Source organism: Dendrobium catenatum, unplaced genomic scaffold (genome assembly GCF_001605985.2).
Source record: "Dendrobium catenatum unplaced genomic scaffold, ASM160598v2 fragScaff_scaffold_589, whole genome shotgun sequence".
In the NCBI taxonomy this organism is placed as follows: domain Eukaryota; kingdom Viridiplantae; phylum Streptophyta; class Magnoliopsida; order Asparagales; family Orchidaceae; genus Dendrobium; species Dendrobium catenatum.
Window position 1 is genome coordinate 651,236 of NW_021319051.1, and position 26,974 is coordinate 678,209.

The following is a 26,974-nucleotide window of genomic DNA, read 5'->3' on the forward strand; positions in this document are numbered from 1 at the left end:
CATTGTAGCATCAAGTTGTCATGGGTGTTGTAGATAGTTTTAGTGTCAGCTAGATCAAGAGTGCAATCGGGATAGATTAAAAAAAAAGGCAAATGTTGGATATGTAAGCTACTATAGGTTATGATCAAACAAGTATGAGAAGCGTTCTCAACATTTGGGTGTTAGTGATACATATGGTTATGTTATATAGTTAAATCATTGAAGAAAAGTTTGCTAAAGAAATGATGCTTGTTGACATGGATGGTATATATAGATTTGGAAGGATATAAATTGTTCAAATGTCAACCTCCTTTGAAATAATCTTAATTGTGTGAGACTTGTAGGAACTTTTCATTTCTAAAATGGCATTGATCTTCGAGTGACGTATGTCAATCCCACGATGCTATATTATGAATCAAAGGACTTTCCCCAACATGAGGCTAAAGACAAATTTTAAAGAATTCATCATGATGCTATTATAGCAAAGTCATTTAAAAGCATGCCTCAAATGATGAATAAGATCTCCTTGGCTATTGTTTGGTGATGGTTGGTGATGGTGGGTGTGGGCTACATAATCACTAACATGATCAAATCGGTGAATGGAGGGCTCTCTAGAGATGACTAGGAGAGTGATGATATATTTGGCCGAGTTTTATTTTTAGTAGAATTAGGTTTGGGAAGATGTTCGTGGTCGGCCAACTTAATTCCAATAACTAGCCAGAATTTGAAGTCTTAGATTCTACCCGCTATAACTTCCTCTCTAGAAGTCCAATAACATGAAATAAAAACCAATTGATGTGGAAGATGTCTAGTTATGATCTAGAGAATTTGATGACTTTTGGGATGTCTAGTTATGATCTAGAGAATTTGATGACTTTTGATGGAGTTTTGATTTTTTTTTTTTCTAAGGTTGGTCTGAGCTTTGGCTATAGGTTGAATTGGACTTAAGACTTCTAGAACTTTGGATATTTATGAACAAGAGCCTAACAAGTATATGAAAATCAAAATTTGAGACGCATATTATGGTATTATGGATCAGGAGTTTTTAGTGTTTTTTTAGAGGAATATAGGTCATTTAGTCAGCAGCAAACTTATAATTAGGTTTGTTCTAATCTATTTTGGTGGCTTCTCACAAAAGCCTTAAAAGTATGTGTTAGATTGCTAGGATCAAGGTTTGATTTTTCTTGGAGTGGGGGATGACGGATAAAACACAAAATAAAAGAAGATTGTTAAAATTAAAACATAGATAAAACTCTACTAGGTAAATTAGTAATCTTAGAGAGGATCACCAAACTCTTTCTAGTTTGGCAAGCCATCAAACTCCAACCAAAGGATTTTTCCTTTAGTTTTAGTTATAAAACATCATTAGATTATTCATTCCTCTAACTAGAATTATTTAATAGATATTAGATGAGGTTAAATCTTTAAAATTTAAAAGGATAGGGAAGGGAAAGGTAACCACTAGTTTAACCACCACAATTCCTCCCTCCTTTGCACACTTTGCCAGACATAACTCATGCAAAGACTGGCCACTCTACTCTAAATTATCAATTTAATTAGGTGAATTAAAATGGCTAACTCAACACAGTTTGAAACACACTAACGAAGACACTTTTACATATGAGACAATACATTCACAAAAAAGATAATAATATAAATAATCCTTTGATTCCTTTCTTTAGTGAAGCCCTCCTCGCCTTGGATTTTGTAATTGAGCCTCCTTTCTCTTAATTTGCTCCATATTCTTCATCAATTTCCTTGGACCCCAAAGAACTCTTCATTAAAGGTTGAAGTTCAAATAGTCAACTACAAGCTCTAGCGCTAGCTTCTCTAAATTTTCTCTGATAAGCCAGTTGTGTTCATTGGGTGTCTTGCTCTCCATCTCAATTTGGTTTTCTTCAGAATTCAAAAAATTTGTCAAAGGTTGGAAAACCTTTAATTATTAATGAAGGAGGATTGTTGCTGGCTAAGAAGAATGAAGTTGAAGTTATTGGGAAAGGGAAGGAAGTGGTAATGGAAAATAACTCAAAAATTCATTTCAATTTTGGTAAAATTTCTGAATTTGGAGTTGTGGAAGCCTCACCTTCTTCAAAGATTCATCATGTGATCTCAGAGGAATGTGCTTTGTGAATCGCCTGGAAGTGAAGTCAAGGAGGGATTCAAAACTGTAGTTGCTAAGCCTGGAGGTGCACAGGTAGCATTCAAAAGGAGAAGTTTAATGGGATTTACCTATGGTAATAGGAGGATATTTTAATTGTATTCTTTCCAAGGAAGACAAAAGGGGAGGGAAAATATTCACTTTTTTCCTAGGACCCAAGGAAATGAAGAATGTTTTGTCTTGCAATGATTTGGACGATGTTGGGTTTGTTGGTCCAAGATTTACTTGGTGTAACAACAAATCAGTGGCTAATTAGATTCTTGAAAGATTGGATAGATGTTTTATGAACTCATCCGCTCTTAATTCTTCACATAGATTGATGGTTAAGCATTTTCCTCGTGTATCTTCTGACCATTGTCCGATTCTCTTAAATCTCTTGGAATTTCAGCCTTCGATCAAAAAAGTGGTACGATTTGAAGATAGCTGGGCTGCCAACAAAGCTTTAGCTGCTGTTGTAAGGGGAATTTGGGTGAACAAAATTGTGGGCAGCATGTTTAATATTTTGAACTCCAAATTGGAAAAATCCTTGAAGGCCTTATTTTATTGGAGCAAAGCTAAACAAAGAAGCCTATTTCTTTTAAAGGAGTCCTTGTTGAAGGAAATTGAGGAGATACAAACTAAAGAAGCTAGTGAGTGTGGGCTCTCAGAGGAGGAATACTGGTTTCTTAAGGTAAAGTTGGGTGAATTCAATCCAACTCTAGCTCGGCTGGATACATGGTGGAGACAAAGGTCTAAGGTCAAGTGAATTTTGAAGGGTGATTACAATACAATTTTTTTTCAGTCTTATGCTTCAACTAGACAGAATTCAAATTTCATTGTTAAAATCAAGGATGAAAATGGAGTTATGGTGGAAGATCAACATAAAATTGAGGAAGTAATGGTTCGGTTTTTTCAAGACAAATGGAAAAACAGAAATTGCAACCTTGAAGTCTATCCAAAATCGTTGATTTGTTTAAATGATGTGATGCAAATTTTTTAAACAAAGCATTCTCCATTGAAGAAGTTGAAGAAGTAATCAAGCAAAGTGGTAATTACATTGCTCCCATTAACAATGGTATCACTTATTCTTTTATTAAAGCATATTGGGAGATCATTAGAAAAGATTTCTTGAATGCTGTTAATTATTTCTTTGAGACATCAGAGATAGGTCCAAGATGGAAAGAGAAACTTATTGTTCTTATCCCCAAGGTTAGCAACCCGTTGGTTCCCAACAATTTTAGGCCAATCATTTTGTGTAATATTGTTTATAAGGTGGTGGCTAAGGTGCTAATGAACATGATGTCATCTATTATTACTAAATTAATTTCTAAAGAGAAGGTAACTTTTTTGAAAGCGAGATCATTGACGGATCATGTTCTGGTAGCTCAAGAGATTATACACAAATTCAGGTACTCTAAATCCTCAAAAGGTCTTGTTTCTCTTAAAATTGACATGGAACAGACATATGATTCTATGAGATGGCCGGCTCTTAAAAAAGCATTGGATTATTTTGGATTTCCATCTAAATTTTCAAGCCTTATTTTGGAGTGTGTTCAAGATCCAAAATTTTCTATTTTGATTAATGGAAATTCTTCATGTTGGATTAAAGCTAGAAGTGGATTCCGACAAGGTTGTCCCTTGTCACCTTATTTAGTCATTCTTTACTCTCAGTTATTAACTAATGCTTTTATGGAAAAAGAGGATTCTACTGGAATTCGGGTGAGTTCAACAAGGCCAAGGATTTCTCACATGTTGTATGCAGATGATGTAATTATTTTTTCTGACGCAAAGTTGCGAAGTATTAAGGAGATAAAGGTAATTTTGGGAAATTTTGTAAGTGGACTGGTCAAAAAATAAATGCTAACAAATCTTGTCAACTCTTTAGCAAAGTTGTAAACATAAGGAATAAAAAAGCCGTCTCCCGGATTTTGAAGTTCAAAAATGTTAAAGAGCTGAATTATCTTGGAGTGAAATTAGCTCTTAAAAGATTGGTTGGAAATGATTTCTACTTTATTATTGAAAAAGCATTGAAGATGATTAATATTTGGGGAGAAAAGATGATTTCTTTGGCCTGAAAAATTATGCTTGTAAAATCTATTTTTTCTTTATTATACTATTTTTCAATGCACCAATTCATTGATTCCAAAGAGCATTCTTCATGAAGTGGATAAAATTTGTAAAAGTTTTATTTGGAATAAAGCAAATGGAAGTCATGGAATTCATTATGTGAATTGGGATGTAATGTGCTTACCTTTAAAATGGGGAGGTAGAGCTCGTCACTCTTGCTCTAACAAGGTTGACCCTTTAAGAGCTAAGATTGCTTGGAAGTATGCTAAAGAAGAAGATTCATTGCTACACAAGGTATTCTATCCAAAGTATGGTGAGCTGTTTGGAGAGGGTGCAGGGAAGAAAATTAGTTCGAATGCTTGGAAAATTATCTCGGAAGGAGGTAATTCCTTAAAGACAATCTTGAGGTGGACAATTGCAAATGGGAAGTCTATTGATGTACTAAATGACATTTGGATTTTGGACAAAAGTCTTAGCAAATGGCTAACCTTTATCTCTCATGAGCTTAGTGATTGCTCGATAGAAAATTTCATTGTAATTGGTGGATGGAATGTGGAAAAAATTAATGAATTTATGGGATCAAAACTTGCTAAGCTCATTTGCCAAATAAAAATCCAACCTGAAATGGAGAAAGATAGATTGAAATTGATTTGGCAAAAATCTGGGAAGTCAATATCTTCCCTTGTGTTCGATGCCTTGGTTTAGCATTCGACTCCCGTTCAGTTTTGGAACTGGATTAGAAAAATCAAATTGATGCCATGGGTGGAAGTTCTTTGGTGGAGGATTTATCATAATGCTTTGCCTACTTTTCATTTTCTTGCATACAAAAGATTGCATAGGGATATTGGTTGTCCTAGGAATTGCAATGAAGAAGAAAATATAGAGCATGTTGTGGTTTAATGCAGGAAATTACTAGATGCAATTCAGTACTTAATCAAATGGGGATATCACATTCCAGTTTTCGCTTCTCATCCTGAATGTTGCAGTTGGTTATCTAAACATAATTAATTCATAGAAAGCTTATATTATAACACATTTTTCTTTTCTTGGAAATCTAGAAACAATTTGATTCATAAAGGATTTGAAGATAGTTCATTGGCAATTATTGCAAATGCCTTCAGCTATGCTTCAATGTCTGCTCACGGTGTTAGTAGGAATCGGGCATATGGGGTGTTAATCAGCCGTCTAGGCTGTGTGATTTGCATTGGCACCCTCCACCCGATTGGATCAAGGTTAATGTAGATGCTTCATAACTTCCATCTTACAAAGATGGAATAGGAGGTGTATTTGGTGATTACAAAGGTAGATTTCTATTTGCATTTGGAAAATTCGATATTTATTGGGATGTTTCTTCTTTGGAGTTATTTGCTACACATGCTATCAAGAAAGTGATCAAAGATTGGATGTATAAATATAAGAGAATTATCATAGAAGGGAATAATGCTAATATCATCAAGTTTCTTCAAGAGGCAAAGTCAAGTGGTAATTCGCTCTTTGAAGCTTATCATTTTATTAATAATTTTGATAATATAATTTTCCATTGTATAGATAGAAGATGCAATAAGTTAGCAAACTTATGTGCTAACTATGCTCTTCTTAGCTTATTTATTTGGAATAAAATTAGTTTGAATGAGGTTCCTCCTTTATTTATGTATTTATTAAAGGAGGAATTTGATGTTCTTAGTTTGTGGTTTGTTTTTTCTTTTTATTTCTAAATGCAATTCGCTGCATTTTCTTAAAAAAAGAAGGCATAACATGTGTCCTAAAATATCTTGTGGAAGTTAAGAAACTTAAGGACAAGAGAGAACGTCACGAGGACTTCGATTTGTTTCATAATTTTTTGTGCAAAACTAGTCCAAACAAACTTATATTTCTCGAAAATGTAGCTTTTCGAGCTATTATCTTGCTAATATTTTGGATAAGCTTTATATTGAAAATGGATAAGCCATGAAAACTACAAACATCTATAATGCTCTTAGGAAGTAGCAAGTCAAGAATGGATTTAATGTTGGCAAGGTCTTCCTTCAAGCCATCAACGATAATAATGAATATTGAAAAAGCCTTTAGGTTGGCAAAAGAAGCATTTCTTTAGAGTTATATAAATCTTTGCTTCTTTGAGTTTAATCAGGATGAGCCTTAAGTGGTCGAGGTGCATTTCTTATCAAGGAAAAAAAATAAAATATTATTGAAATAGATTGTTGGGAATTTTCCTTTGTTAAGGCATTAGGCTTGTACTCATCAATCTCATTAAGATGCTAGGTGCATTTAATAATTCAAAGGCATAACTAGCACTCATACAATCCATTAGGGGTTTTAAAAGTAGTCTTTTATTCATCCTATAACTCTAATATTAATATGATAATACTCACTTTTGAGATCGATCTTGAACAAATGAGGAGCATTTCTTATAAGATCTGACATATCTTGCAACCTGGGGATGTAAAACCAACATTTAATTGTAATCTTATTGATTGATTTACCAACAACGTACATTCTCTAGGTACCATTTTTTTTATATGTTAAATAGTACTAGAACTGTGCAAGGGCTAAGGCTTTCTTGAATGAACCATTTTCTTTAGTAATTCATCCACTTGTCATTTGAGTTCAACATGTTTAGTAGGGTTAATTTTATAATGAGAAGAATTTCATAGTTGTGAACCTAGGATTAAGTCAATAGCATGTTGTCCCTCATATATTCAAGACTATTCGGTAAGTGTTCGGGATATAAGTCATAGAACTCAGATAAGAGTGCTATTGTTGTGTGGGTTTGGTGTTCTAATCCACAAGCTTCTTCCATTTCTCAAAGCCTAAAAACGAGAAGCAAAATCAGTATAATTTATTATAATTCAACAAGCCACACAAATCGATCTAAATTTTTAATTTTTTTAAAATATTTTGCTGTATATTTAAAATTAGTTAAATGCAATCTAATAAATTACAATACTCACAAATATAATGCGAGCATAATAGCTATCCAATTATTTTAAAAAAAAAAGTTAGTAGATGAATAAATTGTAATTCAAATCATAGAACAATTCATATCACATTCCCCGCACCGAGATAGAATCTTGAAGGATTTTAGTCTCTTATGACCCCATTTTGTGTTTATAATATTAGAACATTACTTATAGACATCAGAATATTCTTTGACCCAAATAAATTCTTAAAGAATTATGACCCCTTATAACTTCTGGAAGAAAATATTTAATAATATATGCATTTTTTTCATTATATTATAGCAATTAAAGCATAATTGAGCGTGTCAAAATTACACAATTTTTTTAATGGTAAGCAACAAAAAATCCTAATAGGTAAAAATGCATTTTTTTCATAAAATAATTAAATTAGTATGGAATATGTAAAATAATATTTTAAGACTTTTATCATAATACATCACTATTTTTCAATATCTAGATTATTTTTTATTCAATATAAACTCCACAAATTTTAAAACACTCATTATAAAATTTTCAGAAAATACTTAAACATTCGTTATTGCAATCCTTATAGTATATAAAAAGTTATACAATGAAAGTTTTATTGGTGTAAATTTATTCGTATTTTTACCTAACGAAAATAAAATTTTAATTTGAAAATTTGATAAAAAAATTTGTATTTTTGAAATTTGACATATGCTTAATGTGACCTACTTCGAAACGAACAAGTTTTTCAACTGGGTGGATGGACAAAAAGGGCTTGAGGTCACCCAAAGTTGGATTTTTATTTTCTCTCCTCTTTTTTTCCTTAATTCCTCCTTTCCCTTCTCTATTAGTTGAAGATGAATAGGGAAATGATTTTTTTAAAAGGTTTTAAGTGGAATATTATATTATAATAAAATATTAAAAGATATTAGTTAATTATTTTAATTATTTAATTTTTAGCTGAAAATTTAGATAAATAATTTTATATCTTTAAATTAGGAATCCAAAATTTATAGAAAAATATTAATAAACTAACTAAATATCTCCAAAATACTCGAGTGAAATCGATTTACAAAATCATTACCTAACGGTACCAAATTCTTCATTTCTACTAAAAAGGACAATATCTTCTGATACTATTAGAAAAAAATACTAAAAAGGATAACTTTTTTAAGGAATTTCATCTAAGCCCAAAACTTATGAAAACAAAAGTGAAGCTAAAACACAATAATATAGATCTTATGGTAAAGATTGTTTGTGATTTGGGATGATAAGGACTCCTAAAATAATTTTTTAATTGTTCTAGGTCAAAAACAAATCTTAAAAAAATTAAGGATTTTCATAATCAACTCACCATAAAAAAATATTGTCCTGAACATATTCAAACTAGAATAAACTTAGACACGTCTCACTCATCTCAGATTCCTTCTATTAAGTAGCCTATATGTTTGACATGTGTTTGCACTACAGCTTGATCATAGGAATCTATTTTCTCTTCAATTTGCTCACATCATATCCCAATATCTTATTAGGTTCTACTCTATTATGTAGAGTCAGATGAAACTTAACATCATCAGCAGATAATCTCTTCCTATAATAAGATATTCACTCTCTCAAAGAAGATACATAAAACACAATGTGCATATCAGACATATGATCATGTAAGAATAACATTTAAGTAGAACTATCAATCATCTCAATAATCTCAAAAGATCCAATGAACCTTGGACTTAGCTTATTAATTATCCCAAATATGTTGATACTTTTCTAGGGCTGATATTGACATAAATAAAATCGCCAATCTGAAACTCACCCAACTTGCGTTTCTGATAATAATACTTCTTGTGCCTATCCTATGCAAATTTTAATCTTTCTCTGATCAAATGGATCTTTATTGTAGTATCACCCACAAAGGCTGACCTTATCACTTATTTATCTCTTACCTCTATCAAAGTCAAAGGAGTACTGTACTTCCTATTGTATAGAGCTTCGTAAGGAGCCATACCACTGCTCGATAGATAAATATTATTATATGCAAACTCCATCGATGGAATATGATCTTCTTGACTATCCCTAAAAGCTAGGACAATCTCATAATATCCTCCAGTGCTTTTTTTTAAGGGAAACTCACGGCGAGGCCTATGCGTTCATTCAAAAAGCAATTACAGTCTTTAAAGGGAACTTAAGCTCACTACTTCTTAGAAGAGATATAAAAATAAAAGCAAAAAAATCTAAATAGCTCGAGTTCCCTACGATGCAAAAGAATAAAAAAATATAGGTACATTCTACGGTGCATAAGAGAGAGCACCCAAAAAATAGAGAGTTACAAAAAACAGCAATCAACTCCAGCATCCCCATCAATAAATCATCACCACGATCATCTGCACCAAGGACATTCTGCAAAAAGCAATAATACCAAGAAAAGCATGAAAAATAAAAGTAATAATAGAAATTAGGATGAAAACACCAATAAAAATACCAATAACGACCAAATGGTAAGCAACCCTCACAAAGGGGGTACAAACCCAAAATCCACCAACTCAGATACATGTAATAAGACATAAGAATCATATCACTAATCCTCTGCCAAGCAGACGAGAAATTAGCATCCAAATCTAGAACCCCCAACCCACTAGAGGACACCAGATAGCCCTTGCTATAATTAAGATCATTGAATGTGAGAAGGAAAACTAGGATCCAGAAAAACCTGAGAACACCGCCACCTAGCTCAAAAGATCCCAATAAAACCCAAAATAGTCCTTGAGAATAGCAGTCAACCAGACCCAAATGAGTTGACGAGCCACAACAAAAATCACCCCAGGAAAAAAATGAAAAAACCTATATCAGACAACTTATTGATCCAAGAAACCGACATACAGTAGGCCTCAAAGAGACAAAAACACACGTCAACAACATGACAACAAAAGGAACCACACCCAAACTTAAAACACTCCAGCTTGGACGAAGCAGCAACAAAATACTCCCACGAAGAAGCATTAAGTCCAGCCACCAGTGAAAGGCAATCCAACAATTCAGGCAACAGAAACGGTTAAGCTGCAAAAAGCACAGCCAGGCAACCAACCAAAAACCAACACCCACATCAACATCAAAATTAACATGTGGTAAACCAATCTTATCCAATGTTAAAAGGCCTTTCATATGAAGAGGAAGATTAGAAATCAAGAAATCAGCCATGGAATCCAAACCCCTGCCCCACCTTGCAATCGAGTGAGCACAAGCAATACCCTCCGCAAGAACAACATAAAGGAGCGGTTTAAAAGGCTCAACAAATTCTTAATATCCCTTCTAATGTAAAATAAAGCAGAAGAACAAACAATATCATCCCTCAAGGTAAACGACTGATAGCAGTAATTAGAACCAACTTCCACCACAATATTAATGTAATCAAGAGAGAAACAAAGTCTTAAACCACGAAGAATAGCATAGGTGGTAGAAAAATTGACATCAAAATTATATAAAGGACCAGCAAAACCCAAAATGCAATTACCATTATATTCTCTGATGAAACCATCACAGCCCGCAATAGAATTCATGCTAACACCATCCACATTTAACTTAAGAAAGTTGATAGGAGGCTTCATCCAAAAAATACACCTAGGAACTTTATGAATAATATCAATCTCCAACTTAATTCCTAAGTCAAACACAGTAGGGAAATAGTTTTTGAAATTCTTAATAAAAAGTAACTTAGTAGAGTAAAGAGCCACTACCTTATCATTAATATTTTGAATAATTCTATGGTGATTCATAACCACACCATTGAAATGAGAATTATTCCTATCCAACCATAAATATCAAAGGATAAAGGAAGGAATGACATTTCTAATCTGACCTTTGGAATTAACAAACCAATAGTTAAATAACAAATTAATAGAAATAATAGCATTAAAACAGTTTAAGTGGAAAATCCTCTAGTACTTGAATAGTCTTTTTATACTATCAGTTTATCTTCGATTCAAAACCCATACTAAAGTACAACTTCATATTTAGTCTCTGTTGAATACCTCTCCATAATCTAGATACAACTAGATATAATCACCTTCGGCATACCATATAATTTGATAATATCTTTGGCATATATCTGTGATATACTTGACCAGTCTATTGGATTGGAATAAAATTTTAGACTTTGTCAGTCGATCAACAACCCAGATAGCATCATTCCCCTTCCTCGATCTAGGAAAACTTATAGTAAAATACATTATCACCTCTTCCCATTTCCACTCCGGAATAGGTAACAACTGCATAAGACCACCTGATCACTAATGCTCTGCTTTCACTAATTGACAGACATCATACTTTGAAACAAACTTTGCTATATCATTCTTCAATCCATGCCACCAAAATATACCATTCAAATCTCCATACATCTTGATTTCTTGGATGAATACTATAACATGAATAGTAAGCCTCATTTATTACCTCTCACCTTTTTTTAATTACCTTTCACCTTAGATCTCCAAAAATAGAAACACATAGTCTATCCTTACAAAAAATAGTACCATAATTAAAAACTTGTAGTTCATTTTTCTTACTATATATAATTTGATCAATCAACTTCTGATACTATACATTTGACTTCTAAGATTACTGAATCTTTTCTTATGCTGAATGTAAATGATCATCAATCCCTATTAGTAGAATAAATCACCTCCAACTGTAATATCTCCATATCATGTATACTCATTAAAAGTGAGCTATATACATGATAATCTAGAAGACTTCTTACTCAAAGTGTATACAACCACATCAGTTTTACTAGAGTGATATTGAATAGTTATATCATAATCTTTGATAACTCAAGCTATCTTTTTTGCCTTAGGTTTAGATCCTTCTGAGTAAATATGTACTTCATATTATAATAATTAGTAAAAATCTCACACATGACACCGTATAAATAATACCGCAAAATCATCAAAGAAAATACAACATCAACAAACTCTGGGTTATATGTTAGATAATTTCTCTCATATGACTTCAACTGTCTGGAAACATAAGTTATAAATCTATCATGCTACATTAAAACTCACCCTGAATATCACAATGAAACGTCACTAAATACCTGAAATATTTATGTACCAAATGGAAGAGTCTAAATAAGAGCAGAAGTTAAACAATCCTTCTATCACACCCCAACTTGATCATGATAGGTCTCATTATATTGAGCTGTGATAGTCTATTCCTAAGATCTAGTTTTGGAATGTTTTAAATTTTCTTTCAAATTTTATTTCAATCTAAATAATGGAATATAGAGCTACTAAAACATTTGAGTATTAAAAATAAACTCATCCACCAGGTTTATTTCATTTCATTAAAATATATATCTACATTATAATACATAGCTACATATAGAAGTTGTAGAACTAAATAATAAATTAGTTATAACTATTTTTTAAAAAAATACCTATAATCTCATATCTGGTCTTGAACTACTAATAAACAGTCTTATTCCCTTTCTCATATCCCAAAAATTATAAGCAAATTATAGTGAGCTACCGCAGCTCAGCAAGCCACATAAGCCAATAAATTTTTTTTATTTTTTTATTAAACATTTTGCTAAATATTTAAATGCTTTGAAAGGTAATCAAATAAATCACTATTTCTATTTAGAAAGTTAATAAAATTATATCAATTATTCAATTTATTTAAATAACAATACCAAACAAATAAATCATTGAACAATTTATATCACAAATTAGTTCATATTTTATATCACAGTCTTAGATAGAATCTCAAATGATTCTGGCATCTTATATCTCCCTTTTGTGCTTAAAATATGCATGTATGCACCATAATATAGCTTATAACCACCAAAATATGGCTTTACAGCCACTACCATATTCCTTATAGGCACCAGAATAATCCCTGACATAGACATAATCTCAAAGAATTATAGCCTTTTATGGTTCTTAACGCATGTTTTTCAATCATATAAGCATATATCTCATCACATAAGTATATATTTCATCACATTGTAACTGTTAAAATAAAATTTAGCATATGTCGGAATTACACAAAGTTCTATAATGATAGGCAACTGAACTTCATATTGCGCAAATTTTTACAGTGTTGAACAAAACCAAATTATGAAGGATTATGTAAAATATTGTTTTAATACATTCATTGTACTTCTATCTTATTTTTCGGTGACCATTTATTTTTTACTTAATTAAAATTGCACATATTCAAATAGATGTGATAAAAATTTTTAAAACATATTTAAAATTTTTATAATCATGATCCGTATAATATATAAAAAGTCATGTGGTGAAAGTTAATTAGTGCAAAATTATCTACATTTTTTGAACAAAACAAAATTTTGAAATAAAAATTAGATAAAAACTTTGTATTTTTAAAAATTGAGGTAGACGTAATGTTACTTTCCCTAATTTAGAAAACTTTTTGAATTGAGCCGATGATTGAAAAATACCCAAAGTGACTAAATTTTTTTCTTCTTTCTCCATAAATTCTTTTCTTGCTGCTTTTCTAATAGGGTCAGAATAGGTCAATCTAGATGTTGAACCTGCATGTGTCACAACTCTCCTCAGAAAAATGTCTTCCTATACATTTCAAACTCAGATCTCAAATAACAAAAAACAATTAGAATGCAGATGTCACGTCTCAAAACTTTTTTTTTTCAAATAGCTTATCTTTTAGCCCTATTCTTCCACTAAACTTTAAGCGTAGGAATATGTTTACCCCTTCGCTTTATAACATCATATGCTAAAATCATTTATGGTTCTTCCCTATAGTTCAGATTTAAATGTAACTTGATGTTTTTTCAGATTTCCTATTTTCAAAATCATATATCAATTTTCTCAAAAGTAACAGGTAGAATACATTATTAATTTCTAACATATGATCTGACAACTGTAATATTTAGGCAACTTTTTTATTCCTACCCTTTATAACCTTCAATTTAACTCTAATCACACGAATGTTTTTAATAACATCATTAATTAAGGCTGATCAAATTTAGGTTGCTATAATTTTTAATTTTTAATTACACATCTATTCTTTAACCTTAATTATTCATCTTCAATTCAAAGGATAATATATAAATGCATAATTTATAAATTCAAATTAAGTTAACAATTTAAATGATTTATGTAAGTTAATTATTAAATTTTTTTAATCAATGAATTATAAAAATGTGTTCATTTGAACTATGATATAGGGTTTTTTTTTAATCCTATGTTGTTGAGGATTGTTCCAATTTATTCATTGATTATTTTGACTAGAAATCTATTGATTATTACTAGCAATGTTATTTAACCAATTAAAATTAGGATGGTTCCTCTAACCTAGATTATATGTATTAGAATAGGGTTTGTCTTGTCTTCCAATCAAATTATTATTTTCAAACCCTTGTACATTACTATTTTAATTAAATTTTGATCATCCAATTTCATAGATGATTAAATTCCTAATCCAAAATTGACTCCTCTTTAACTTCCTAGAAAGTATTATAACTTGTGCTGTCAAAGTTGATAAAACATCATATTCATCAATTCCTTCTATTCTCTTAGGATTTACATAATGAACGAGCTACTGAAAATTATTAATTGTCATTTCTTCTTTTAATGCATATGCTTCCTCAAATGGTTTAGATATTAATAATTATCTAACTACAGCATCTATGATTGTTTTAAGAGATCCTACTAATCTATTATAAAATGTTTGAATAATAAATAATTTATATATAGCATGGTGAGGGAATTTCCTAAGCATTTTCTTAAATTTCTCTCAACTCTCATAAATTGATTCTCCTTCAAATTGGGTAAAAGAAGTGATATCATTTCTAAGTTTGACAATATATGATTGTATGAAATACTTAGTAAGAATCTTATAAGCAAAGTCATTTCTAAAAGTTCATGTTGGTTGTTACACCTTAAAAAACTATCTCAAGGCTAACCAAGTGGGGGGGTAAATTGATTATAAAAAATATTCTTGGATTTTGGAGAACCTTTTTCTCCTTTTTTAAAATCTTTTTTGAAGATTAAAAAACTCTAATTTTGAATTATGCAATTTTTTATAGAAATGATTTTCACAGATAATATTTCAACCACAAATATAAAAATTCTAAAATAAAGTGCAAAAAAAAAGTAATAGAAGAACACCAAAATTTATAGTGATTTGGTCCAACAAGATCTACGTCCACTCCTTGGAGACCCCTTCTTTAGGTATTACACTAATCAAAAGTGACTCTCATTTTTCCCCCATAGCAAGGCGGAGAAGCCCTTATAAACTCTCTTCTACCAACCCAATGTGGCAAAGAACCATCACCATTTATACTCTCCAAGTTATGGCAGTGTACCTTCTCATCCTTTTTCACCCACCCGGTGAAGGCAGACTACCTGCATGTCCTTTTACATTCAACTGGTGAAGGCAGAGAACTAAGCATCCTTTTTCACCCTCCTGGTGAAGGAAGAGAACTGTCAAAGTATTATTTCACCCTCCTGGTGAAGGCAAGTGATCCTTGATCCAGTCTTGAAGATCTTCTCTCAAGAGACTTCAAACAAGTTGAGAAGAAATTAAAAGAAGAACAAAGAGATCCTCACTTTAGGTAACCTTGTGAATCCCTCACAATTCTCTCTTACTAGATCTCTCACTCTCTAATATCAAATTCTCTCTCAAACACACTCTCAATAATCACTCTTAAGAGAAAATTTGATGCAAAGGATAGGAATGACAGTTTTAGGCCCTTATTTATAAAAACACATGAAAAATTGTTCAAAAATTTAAATTTCAAAAGAATCGTCCAAGGTTCATACTGTACGATCATAGATCATCTGATACGAATAGTTCAAAAACCATGGCTTCATTTATGTACAAGCTGGGACGAATTTAGTTTCATGCACTATGGGTCATTTGTACGAGTTTGGATCGTACAATATAAATAGTTCAAAAATGAACAAGTTCTTATGATATGATCTTGTACAAATCTGATTTCATAGTTGGCATTTTACGACTTGACATCGTACACTATGAACAATTTAAAAATGATAAAATTTGTATGAAATATGATTTCATACAATGTTGGTCGTCTGTATGACTTGACATTGTACAATACAGATAATTCAAAAATGAAGAAGTTTATATGAAACAATTTGGTACGAATCTGATTTCGCACACTGTCAGTCTTTTGTATGAATTAATATCGTACTATACGAATAGTTAAAAGTAATTTTGTTTATTTGGTGCGATCTAGTACAACTTGAATTTCATACTCTGTTAGTCGTTTGTACGACTAGCTATCATATAGTACGATCAGTTAAAAATTAAGCCAGGGTTTGAAAAACCGAATTTTGAAGAAAAACTAATTCAAATCGTACAATACGTCTATATATCGTACAGTATAATTAGTTTTAAGAATTTTATGCATTACACCTATGTGTGTGTATAGTTACCCAATTATAATTACACTTACTCAAACTCAAATATATATATACATACTCTTTTACATGAAATCTTATTCTACATTGTCTCAAAGTCTTCAGCAATATAGAGTAATATATGATTTTCCTTGAATATTAGTACACACAGAAACAATTAGAAATATCAAATATATGTTATGAGAAAAATGATAAAATCATAAAAATAATAATTTTTATCATAAAAAATCACAATCTCAATATTGATTAATAATTCACAACAATATTCTCCTTTTTTATGATGGCAAAAATAATTTTTGTTTGAGAAATAAATTAAAGTTCTTGCTCTCCTAAACCCCCCCTAAACAAATAAAAAACTTAAGGTCATGATGATAAATAAATTTTTTTCCCTCTTATTATGTTTTTAATTTTGATTTCTATAAACAAACACAAAATAAACTATAAAGTAAAGCAACACAAAAAAATAATACAAACACCAATCACAAATTTATAAAAAAACTGACACTAATCTCAAGAAAACTTCAAATAAACATAATAAAAAAAAAACGAATAAATATAACTACAAAATAACCTCCCCCTAAGAGCATTTCGACATAGAACTAAGAATCAAAAAACTTAAAATCAAAACAAAAACACAAAAATTCAAACCAAAAGGCTTCAAACAAACAATAACATCTCCGTTTTGACATCAATAAAAATAGGATAGAAAATAAAAAATCCTTTGAACATGAAAGCTAGTATTGACGGATAAAAAGGCGGATAAGGAACATAAATTTAAAAATTTGCAAGACAAGATTAAATTCCTGAAGCAAAAACTCTTTTTAAACTCATATTTTAAAACAAAAAATAAAAAAGATAAGAATAGTTGATCAAATTCAATTTTTGTTCTAGAGCAGAAATCTCAAAAAGAATAGTTATGACAAAAATTAAACAAAAATCACATAGATTCAAATTCAATAGTTGAAGTTTATTATTAAATATATAGATTTTCTAAGAATTAGTGTTATAAAGAAAATAACAAAATCTAGTGTGAGATTATTTTATGCATCTTTTCAATTTTGGCGATCATTGAGCATCTTTTGAATATGAATTTTATTTGGTGATCATTGCGCCTATTTTTAGGTTGCGCTCATTTTGTGTCTTTTTTAAAATTGTCACTTTTTGTGCATCGTGTTACATTTTGTTCTTTCCTTAAACAAAATCAGTAAATCTTAGCTTGTGTGAGTATTTTCCAAATAAAAGTAAAAAAATTATCTTATAGGGAAAATATATCACAAAGCAAAAACCTATAGATAACAATAAATAAGACATTAAATAAGAAAATAAAAGAAAAGAATGTTTTATTTTTGTAAGAATTATAATTACAATGCAACACTTGAGTAAAGTCACAAATGACATCAATTTTAATAGGATCCTTCCAAAGAACCTAGATCTTATTAGCCACATTCAAAATAGTATAATTAAACCCAAAAATTGAGAGGTGCTAATCAACCTAGTAGAAGAAATAAGAGGCTCAAGCAAAACAAGAATAGAGACATTGTGAACATGACATAAATTCTTAACACCTAATCTAGAAGAAGGACAAATAATGCCCCTCACATTCCAAATAATAGAGTTGAACATAAAAAAACACAATTAATGAGAAGTATACGAGCAAGTGGTCCTAAATGATTGCAATATGACATGCTGTTTCTTCCTTCCTTTCTTACTATAAAACTTAATGTAACTAGTATCATTATAGTCTTTAGCAAAGCATTTAGCCATAATCTCCATATCCTCAGTATTCATAAAATCATTAGAATGAGAAGGTAATTTTAAGAAAATCTTATTATCATCATTCAAACCTTCCTGCCAAACCTCTTGTTGTAAATCATCTCCCTCAAAGCTGCAGCCATCCTCCACAATCGATTTACTTTTATCAGCATTACTATCCACCATGACACCTTAGCCTACATCCTGAGCAAGAACAATAGATTGATTAGAAACCAAAATAGAACAATTATTCTTAAGCATCATCGCATCCATATCAATTAAATTATTATTAATAACACATTGAGTAACAACTGAAGATGGGACAATAATTTGATTAATAGTAGTATCTGGCCCATGCCCATCCAAAGCTTGTCCTTCCATATTCAAATAAGAGGAAGAATTTACTCCCTGTTCACAATCAAGTTCAACAATAGGAAGGGGAGAAGGCTCCTTATAAATTAGAGCACATTATAATGATTTATCAGCCTCAACCTGCACATTAGCAATATGACCCACAACCATTCCAGGAATGTTAGTCTCAATGTTAGAAATATTTCTTTCAACCATTATACTAGGAGCCACATAATCAACATCAACCGAAGGTCCATCCAATCCATGAGTATCTTTGTTTGAAGCCTTCTCCTTGCGGAGATGAGGATGCAACCTAAAGCACTCATTAACCTCATGTCCTTGCATTTTGTAATGTAAATAGAAAATGTGAAGCTTTTCAATTTCAACCTTTTGAAAATAACCATTCAATTCAAAACCTATCCATATATCATTCGAATGCTTTTTGGAAATATCCAACTCAACTAAAACATGAGCCACAGAGGGTCTAGATATAGGCGCAATAGCTTGGTTAGTTTGTAAAGTTCTACCAAAGATTGAAGACAAACCAAATAAAATCTGAGAATTGAAAAGTGAAGGTGTAAATTCAAGAATGAGATCCACACAAGCACTATAGGAGATTTCTCATGCACATTAAAATTTGAAGTCCATTTAAGTAATCTTATTTGACAAGCTTCTATATAATAAGATTTCCTTGAGAAAATGTGACTGTAATCAAGATCGTTGGTGAGTTGTATCGCGATATGGTGCAAATCCAACATACCAATATGAAACGAACTAGAAAGCTTAAGATTCATGAAAATTTTTTTGAATCACATCTAAGTTAGGTCTACGAAGAACAAACTTGCCAACTATGTAAGAGCAAAGGGTGCAGCAAGCTGTAACACCACCGAATCATCAAAAATCAAAGCAGGACATCCCTTAAAGGAAGTTTGAACAAAATGAAGCTTAGCAGAAGATGAAGAAGAACCCGCAAAAGCATCCTTAAAGGGGCAAGTTTTACCATCAGGGAATGAAGAGAAGACAGAGATAGATGACATCGGAGACGTCATCTCCCACAAGCAAATAAAACAAAGAGAAACCTCAAAACCAAGTGCAGGAATAATTGAAGAAGCCAACAAGGAAGAAAATGCATGAAAAAAAACTAAACCAGCCACTCTAGGAGCGAAGATAGGAAGTGGATGAGCAGAAACCCTAATCGCCCAGAGCAAATAGACGTTGCGTGTAATATGACTTTGTTGAAATTTGTTGAATTCCTTTTTTTTTTAAGGAAAAACCCACAGAGGGACCTATGCATTAATTAAAGGGAAAAATACAAAGTCCTCAAAGGGACCTCGAGATCTCTTCTGCTCAAAAGAGATTCAAGATAAAAACTAAAAAAACCTATGCGCTCAAGATCCCTACTAAACAAAAATATAATAATCTCTAGGCACATTCTATAGTACAAAAGTAGAAGCACCCAAAAAGAAGGAAGGAAGAAACCATCAGCATTCAGAGTGAGCTTCCTGTCCAAAAAATAGTAGCATAATGATCCTATAAAAAAGAGTACAAGGCATAAAATAATAAAACTAGGAAGGGGTTGAAAATACCACCAATGAGTCATATTACAGTTAGTCAAATCCCCAGAAAAGAAGAAAACCAGAGTCCTTCCAAGAATAATATAGGCCTTTGACCAACCATCATAAACCTAATTGATAGGCAAAATAAAGCCACAAATACAGTTATAATGAACTTCAAGGTAACCCTAGAAATTAACCATAAGAACATAAGTCCAACTCCACCACCACAAATTCAGATAAATAAACCAACCCAGAATAGCAGGCTATAGATAGGAGTAGAAAAAAACCAACCACAAAGCACAACATCTAAACATAGTACCCAACATGCATAAAAACAAAGTGGTGTGGATCCAAAAAACGCTAACCAAACAAAAAACACGACAGTCAAGGTGAGAGGGGTTCGGGCAAAAAGAGCTTAGGAAAAGATTCGATCTCACAAACATCACAAGGTAAAGCCCCATGCCGCTTTCCCTGGGTCAATTATGTTCTTAAATTTAGGTTTGCTGATTAACTGACCAAATGAGTTCTAATTAACATGAAATTTAAACCATGAGTTAGTCCTAACTTAAGGATGAAACCATGAAAAATTGATATGATCAAAGTCCCCCTAAGGTTTATAATAAATATCTAAGTAAATGAATCTATACATTAGAAATTTCACACTGGGTTATCTTGACCAAAGATCAAGGTCAAATTAGATGCTAACTATTTTCTTACAAAAATTCTCTATGGATTTGTAGTTATAAAAATTTTACTTTTTAGGCAAAATTATGACCTAGGAAATTCAATTCCAATTGAGGGTTCTCAAATATTCAAATGCCCATGAAGAATTTTAAGCATTTTGAAAACATCCCTATGAATCAGCCTTAAAAATTTGAATGCCTTTAAAATTTTCTATATGAAATAATTTCATAAATACAATAAGTTGTATTTGTCAAATTATTTAAAATATACTCAAAATTAAACCTTAATTTTATAGGGCTTTTATTGATCTCCTTAAGATGAATCCTTATGGGAGCCACCCATGGAAGTATTCTTCTTATGTGTATTCAAATATAAATCCCTACTAAAAATGTAAATACACATATTGATCAAGTAATAAGTGTTTATGAGAGAGTGTCGATCCCCCAAGAAAGTGTTCTGCTTCATAAAATTATTATAGAATTATCTATTTCAAGATACAAAAATTATCCTACATAACAAAATCAGGTTTTTATGCTATCTAGAATGGTAATTGTAGAAAAAAAGTAAATATACAAATAGATAAAGTGTTTTAGACAAATGACAGTGAAATCTCCAAAGCTTTCCTAAGTTGACTCTCCTAAATTTGTTATGAATTAGAGCATATGCGTCCTTAGATCTCGATCGAGCTTATAAGGATGTAAAAAAAGATTTATCACCTTCCTTCAATTGTTTTATCTCTATAAATCTTAAAAAACTAAACATCCAATACACAAGCTTGCATGTATTCCATTTTAATTCTTCTAATTGTTCAAATATTCCTCTATCAAGGTAATAGCTCTATCGGGTAATACCTTTATCAAGGTAATAAATTGCATTAGATTTTAATCTTATACATGGCCATTACATATATTAAATTAATAGTGAGAGATATTAAAAACATCCTTTCATAATTTTCAGCATAAGAGTCTACATTAGTAATAACTTAGGTTTTCATATCATTAGTCCAAAACTATGACTTTATCGAGCCATAGAATAAAAATAGAGCAACATTATTTACATTACTTACTTAAGAAAGAAAGTATAAAAAAAGAGAAAAAAGATATCACCTAAAATGAAAGATTCCAAACCGAGCTGGCAGATGAACCCTTCCCAAAGTAAATCTTCCCTTACAACTTTTCTCTCTACACTCCTTTCCTTTCAAATGCTTTCTTCCTCAGTATAATGTTATCCAACCACTCTAAAGTAAATATCTTACTCTCCTCTGGCCTCTCCTTTAAGAAAACTATTTAGAATTTCAATACACTCATATATAAAAATAAAAAAAAATTTTATAGTTCTTTTAGAATGGCTCAAGCACCATTACACTCGACAAGGTGGTGCTACGACCTTACGATATGAACTAGAACCTCAACACTTCTAAAGATTCTCCACTATAGTGCTAGATGCAATAGTTCTTTTTCTTGTCTTCTCCACCATGATGTTGAAAAAATTGGGCCCTATAACACTCGCTTACTTTATTAGGTGATGTGGCATTTCCATGGTTAACTTTTTAGTGTTGAATTTTTGTGCAATTTTTCTGAGACTCTAGCATTGCGGCATTGTGAAGCCTATCATGCTGACCTTGGTTCCACCTAGGCACTAAATTAAATGTTATTTTTCTCAAGAGTCAAGGTTGTTAACAATGCTACGACATTAATGGTTCTGGTGCTGCGATGCAAGTTTAATACTAGATAATTTTCTTCATTTCTTGAGAAATTCTTGTACAATATGAACTAAAGATAAACATATTAATTAGAATTTTGCATCATGAAATATTACATAATTTTTACTTAGCAAATTCCTCCAAGCATAAACTCTTACTTATTCTCAAGAAATTATGTTTACACCTTTGATTAGCTTCATTAGTTCAAATTAAAATTTTGTAACTTAAAATTAACTAAAATATAAGATAATACTCCATAATTTAGATATGACTTGAAGTTTTTAAAGAATAACAATGTTTAATTTAATAAATCATGAATAATCATCATAAGGATTCACCTTCATTAATATCCACACTAAACTCTTTTACTAGGAGTGCAAGAGTAATGTTTGACTGAGGGGCTATTTGGTTGACTATAAAGTGAATGCAGAATAAAGTAAATGTAGTGTAAAGTTAATACTTTGTAACTGTTTTGTTGTCTATACATTGAATGTTGGGGAAATTTTTTTTTTGTTGGATGCATGCAGAGTATAGTAAAATTGGTGGAACTATTTTTTCTAAATACTTTATAATTATTTGGTTGAGTTTCTACAGAGTAAAATAAAATTATTCTATTTTGATTAAGAATATGATAGATTCAAGTTCAAAATATATATTAGCAAAAATATGTCTTTAATGCATTTACAAACTATAATGATCTCAACTTGGGTCTCCAACGAAAAGTAGGGGTCACATTTTAAAATTGTAAAATGATTCTTTAATTACTCAAATATATGCTCCATAGTTGTGTGGAGTGATGAATATCAAATATTGAATAACTCTTTTTAATTTTTGAGTTTGATACCACTAAACTCCTTCAAGTGGTATCTTGTAGCATAATATAGAAATATGAAATATTTTGTCATGGTGTAGTCGTAATTAGCCCAATAGTATTTGCTTGTAATATTTCTTGTTTCTTCCTTCATTTGGATTTCCATAAGTAGTTCAGGGCTTTTATGTGTAACCATCATACATAACTTCTCGAAAATAGGTACCATAAAGCCATTTTAATACATTTCAAAGGATAGTGGGATCATGAGTGGAACCTTCCCATTAAGCTAAAATATATGGGACTCTCATTTCAAAGTCAACTACTGCTAGCACATTCTAGCTTGGGTAAGGTTTTCTTCCTCTAAATGTAGGTTTATAACCTTTAGGGACCCTATCTTTAATGTAAATTCCATCTATGACACCTAAACAATCCTATTAGGTAGCTAGTCACCGGCATGTGAGTATTGACATTGGTGAAGGAGGACACAGGATGTAATAGAGAAACTTGCTTCTCATTCTTGCATGCCTTCATCCATTGAAATCATTTCTCACGTGGTTTTAGGTGATTTTACTTTACACACAAGATGATGTGAATTGGGAGTTTAGAATACTTTAGGGATTTTACTTTTATATCAACCAAACATCTAAAAACTGAAAACCCCTCCATTTAAAATATTTTATACCCTAAAGTATATTGACCAAATAACCCCTTACTAGTTTAGACTTAATAGTTTATCATTTAAGAATCATTTGTATATTTTTTTTTAATTTTGAAATTCAATTATTAAACTTCATATACAATAGCTCATTTTAACTCTCCTCTTTAAAATTGAGTATTAGAATCCTTTTTGAAATTCAGCATCCTAAGATACCAATTTTTTATGTTATAGTACTTTCTTTTGAACTTCTTTCATTTTACTTATTTTCTTTTTAATGCACTTGAGTACTAAAGTAATAATTTTGAATATCTAATTAACTTTTTTCCTTCAAGAAACCCTTATTGGGAAATTCTGTATGGATTGTCCAAGTTTACTAATTTAATAAGTGTGTTCAAAATGAGTTTTAAAAATTAATCTATGGGACAAATGTCTTTTTAGAACATCAAAAAGATCTCCTAATTTGGATCTCATTATAATTTAATTTAAAGTGAGAGTTAAGAAAAAGATTTACGAAGGAAATAAGTTTGTGATGCAAAAACTATAAAATTTCAATTCTTTAAAAGCATATTTTTTATCTAGTATTATCTAATTAATTGACAATTCTAGAAGAAAATAAATAAAAACTCAATAATAACTAAACCACTATTTTTTTTTATAATATGAACTAAAAATATAAAGAAAATACAACACACTCCAAAAACCAAACCAACTAAAAAGCGAGGCAATAATTGATAGCAATTAAACATACAATTATAAAATTTAAAAATAAAACATACAGCTAACTGCAACTAAACTAATAATTTGAAGGGCTTTGATCTAGAGGAGGTTGTGGAGGACTGAATTGTATGAAGTATCTATTGATGGTAGCTACTTGAGTATTGAGCAAATCAATTTTTCCTCTAATCCAGCCCATTTCTTATTATATCTATAATCCTATTGATCCAAATGTGTCTGAACTTGATCAAAATGTTGATCTATATTAGATTTGAAACGATCAAATCTCTGTATCATGTCTTGATAAAATTGTATATCATGTCCAGGAGCAGAAGCAGGTCGAGGTGCGGGTCCTCCTTCATCAAATTCTTATAGATTATTTGGGGTTCATGATGAATGAGGTTGTATTTATTTTCAAGAATGTAAGCAATCAGGTGTCCTCGAGCTACATTATTCTTCCTTATGGTTGCAAGGAGTCTAATGTCAAACAAATTATTGATGTAGTTCAGAATCAACTAGGCTTCATGAATAAGAGTATTTTTTAGGATATAATATATACAAAGAAAAATAGAGGGGTAATGTTTATTTGATCACCTGCTTTATGAATGATAGAGGTTCTTAAGACATGCTGGATGATCTTAGCATTTTGATTCAATGAAGAAACAAGAGATAATTGAGAGATGGAAGATATAACTAAGTGTTTTATTAACAATGGTCCAATCATAATCACTTTTAGATATTATTGAATGAGTTCTAACCCATTCAATCCTAAGATGTAAAAAAGTCCCCAAATCTTCCATTGTAATTTCAGCCCGTTGATGAAAAACATAGGAGGTAATTGCCATTTTGTTTTCTTGCATTCTCATATTGGCAAGAAAATAGTAAAAAGTCTTAGAATAAAAAGTATATATTAAGGTGAGAATGTCTCAATAAAGTATAGTGAGAAAGTCTTGGTTTTCAAAAGTTTTTTTCAAATTTGTTCTGTTTCGGGGCCATTGTCAGGTTTCTCGTCAAGGATGGTGGATCTTACTCCAGCCATCTCCGACAACTGAAATGCACCTCCATGGAGGGGATTGTCACCGATGATGACTGTCAAAGCTTACACAGAGAAGTCGACTGGATTTGTAAACTCATTTCTGGTGATCCGGGAGCTGGATCTGGATAAATTGCCTATTTTATCTCCTGTTAGGGGAAAAGGCAAACAAATTGTGGTAGAGGAAGCGGCGTAATCTCCCCTACATGGAATTGGGTCTTCGTCATCCGGAAGAAAACTATTATTTAATAGATTTTCCAACTTGAAATCTGTCTCAGTTAATAAAGATAATAGATCGTCTGATAAATTTCAAAGCTGCAAATCAGGTGTTTGTGAAAAACCTGTAGAGGATGGAAGCCTTTCTAAACCTATTTCTAAAGGAATCTTTAGTTTTTGGACAGTTTTTTCTTGTCCTTTTTATATAAGGAGTCCTAAAAACTATTACAAGTGCCTTTGGTGTTGTTTTCTTTTGAGAGGGATCATTGAGTGTGAGTGTTTGGGAGGGATTATGTAAGTGAAGAGTGAGAGATCAAGTGAGCGGTTTGTGAGGGATTCACAATGTTACCTAAAGCAAAGATCTCTTTATTTTCTTCAAGTTTATGCCCATCTCCTCTGAATGCTCTCAAGTGAAGTTCAACAACATCGGTCCGATTCTCTACTGACACATGGAGAGTGTAAAAGGACGACAACATGTATCTTTGACAGTCATTGTGTCTTCGTTCTTTTGGAAAAAACTAGAAGAGAGAACTTGAAAGGGAGAGAGGAAAGGGTGGAGTTTGAGAGGGAGAAGATCCTTGGAGGGGATTTCAAGGGAGTGTGGAGGGGATATTGACACGGTTGCTTCGGTAAACTTGCACCTCAGTACTATCGGATTCAAGGGTCATCTTGAGGGAAGTTTTGGGAAGAAGAATATCTCTTTGTTGTCAAAGGACCCGGCTCCTCCGTCGCACCGGGGAAGGTGGAAGTGATTTTGTTAAGGCTTCTCCTCCTTGATGTGGGGGCAAAAGGAGAGTCACTTTGTGGTATTAGTGAAATACTAGGATGGTGCCTCTAGGGAGTAGACGTAGGTCAAGGGTTTTACTGAACCACTATAAATCTTGTGTGTTCTTTCTTATTTTTCTTCTGCATTTAATTTAACTGCAAGTTGTTTACTCTGGCTGAAAAAGTTTATTTTTAAACTTTAAATTTAACTT

General features: G+C 31.5%; 1 non-coding gene across 1 annotated transcript; it reads left to right on the forward strand.

Annotated features, from left to right (window-relative positions):
* Window positions 1-14,827: 14,827 nt before the first annotated feature.
* Window positions 14,828-14,934, forward strand: LOC114579638. Its single transcript, XR_003700735.1, has one exon. It is a non-coding gene; the product is annotated as a small nucleolar RNA R71 (small nucleolar RNA).
* The last annotated feature ends 12,040 nt before the right edge of the window (window positions 14,935-26,974 follow it).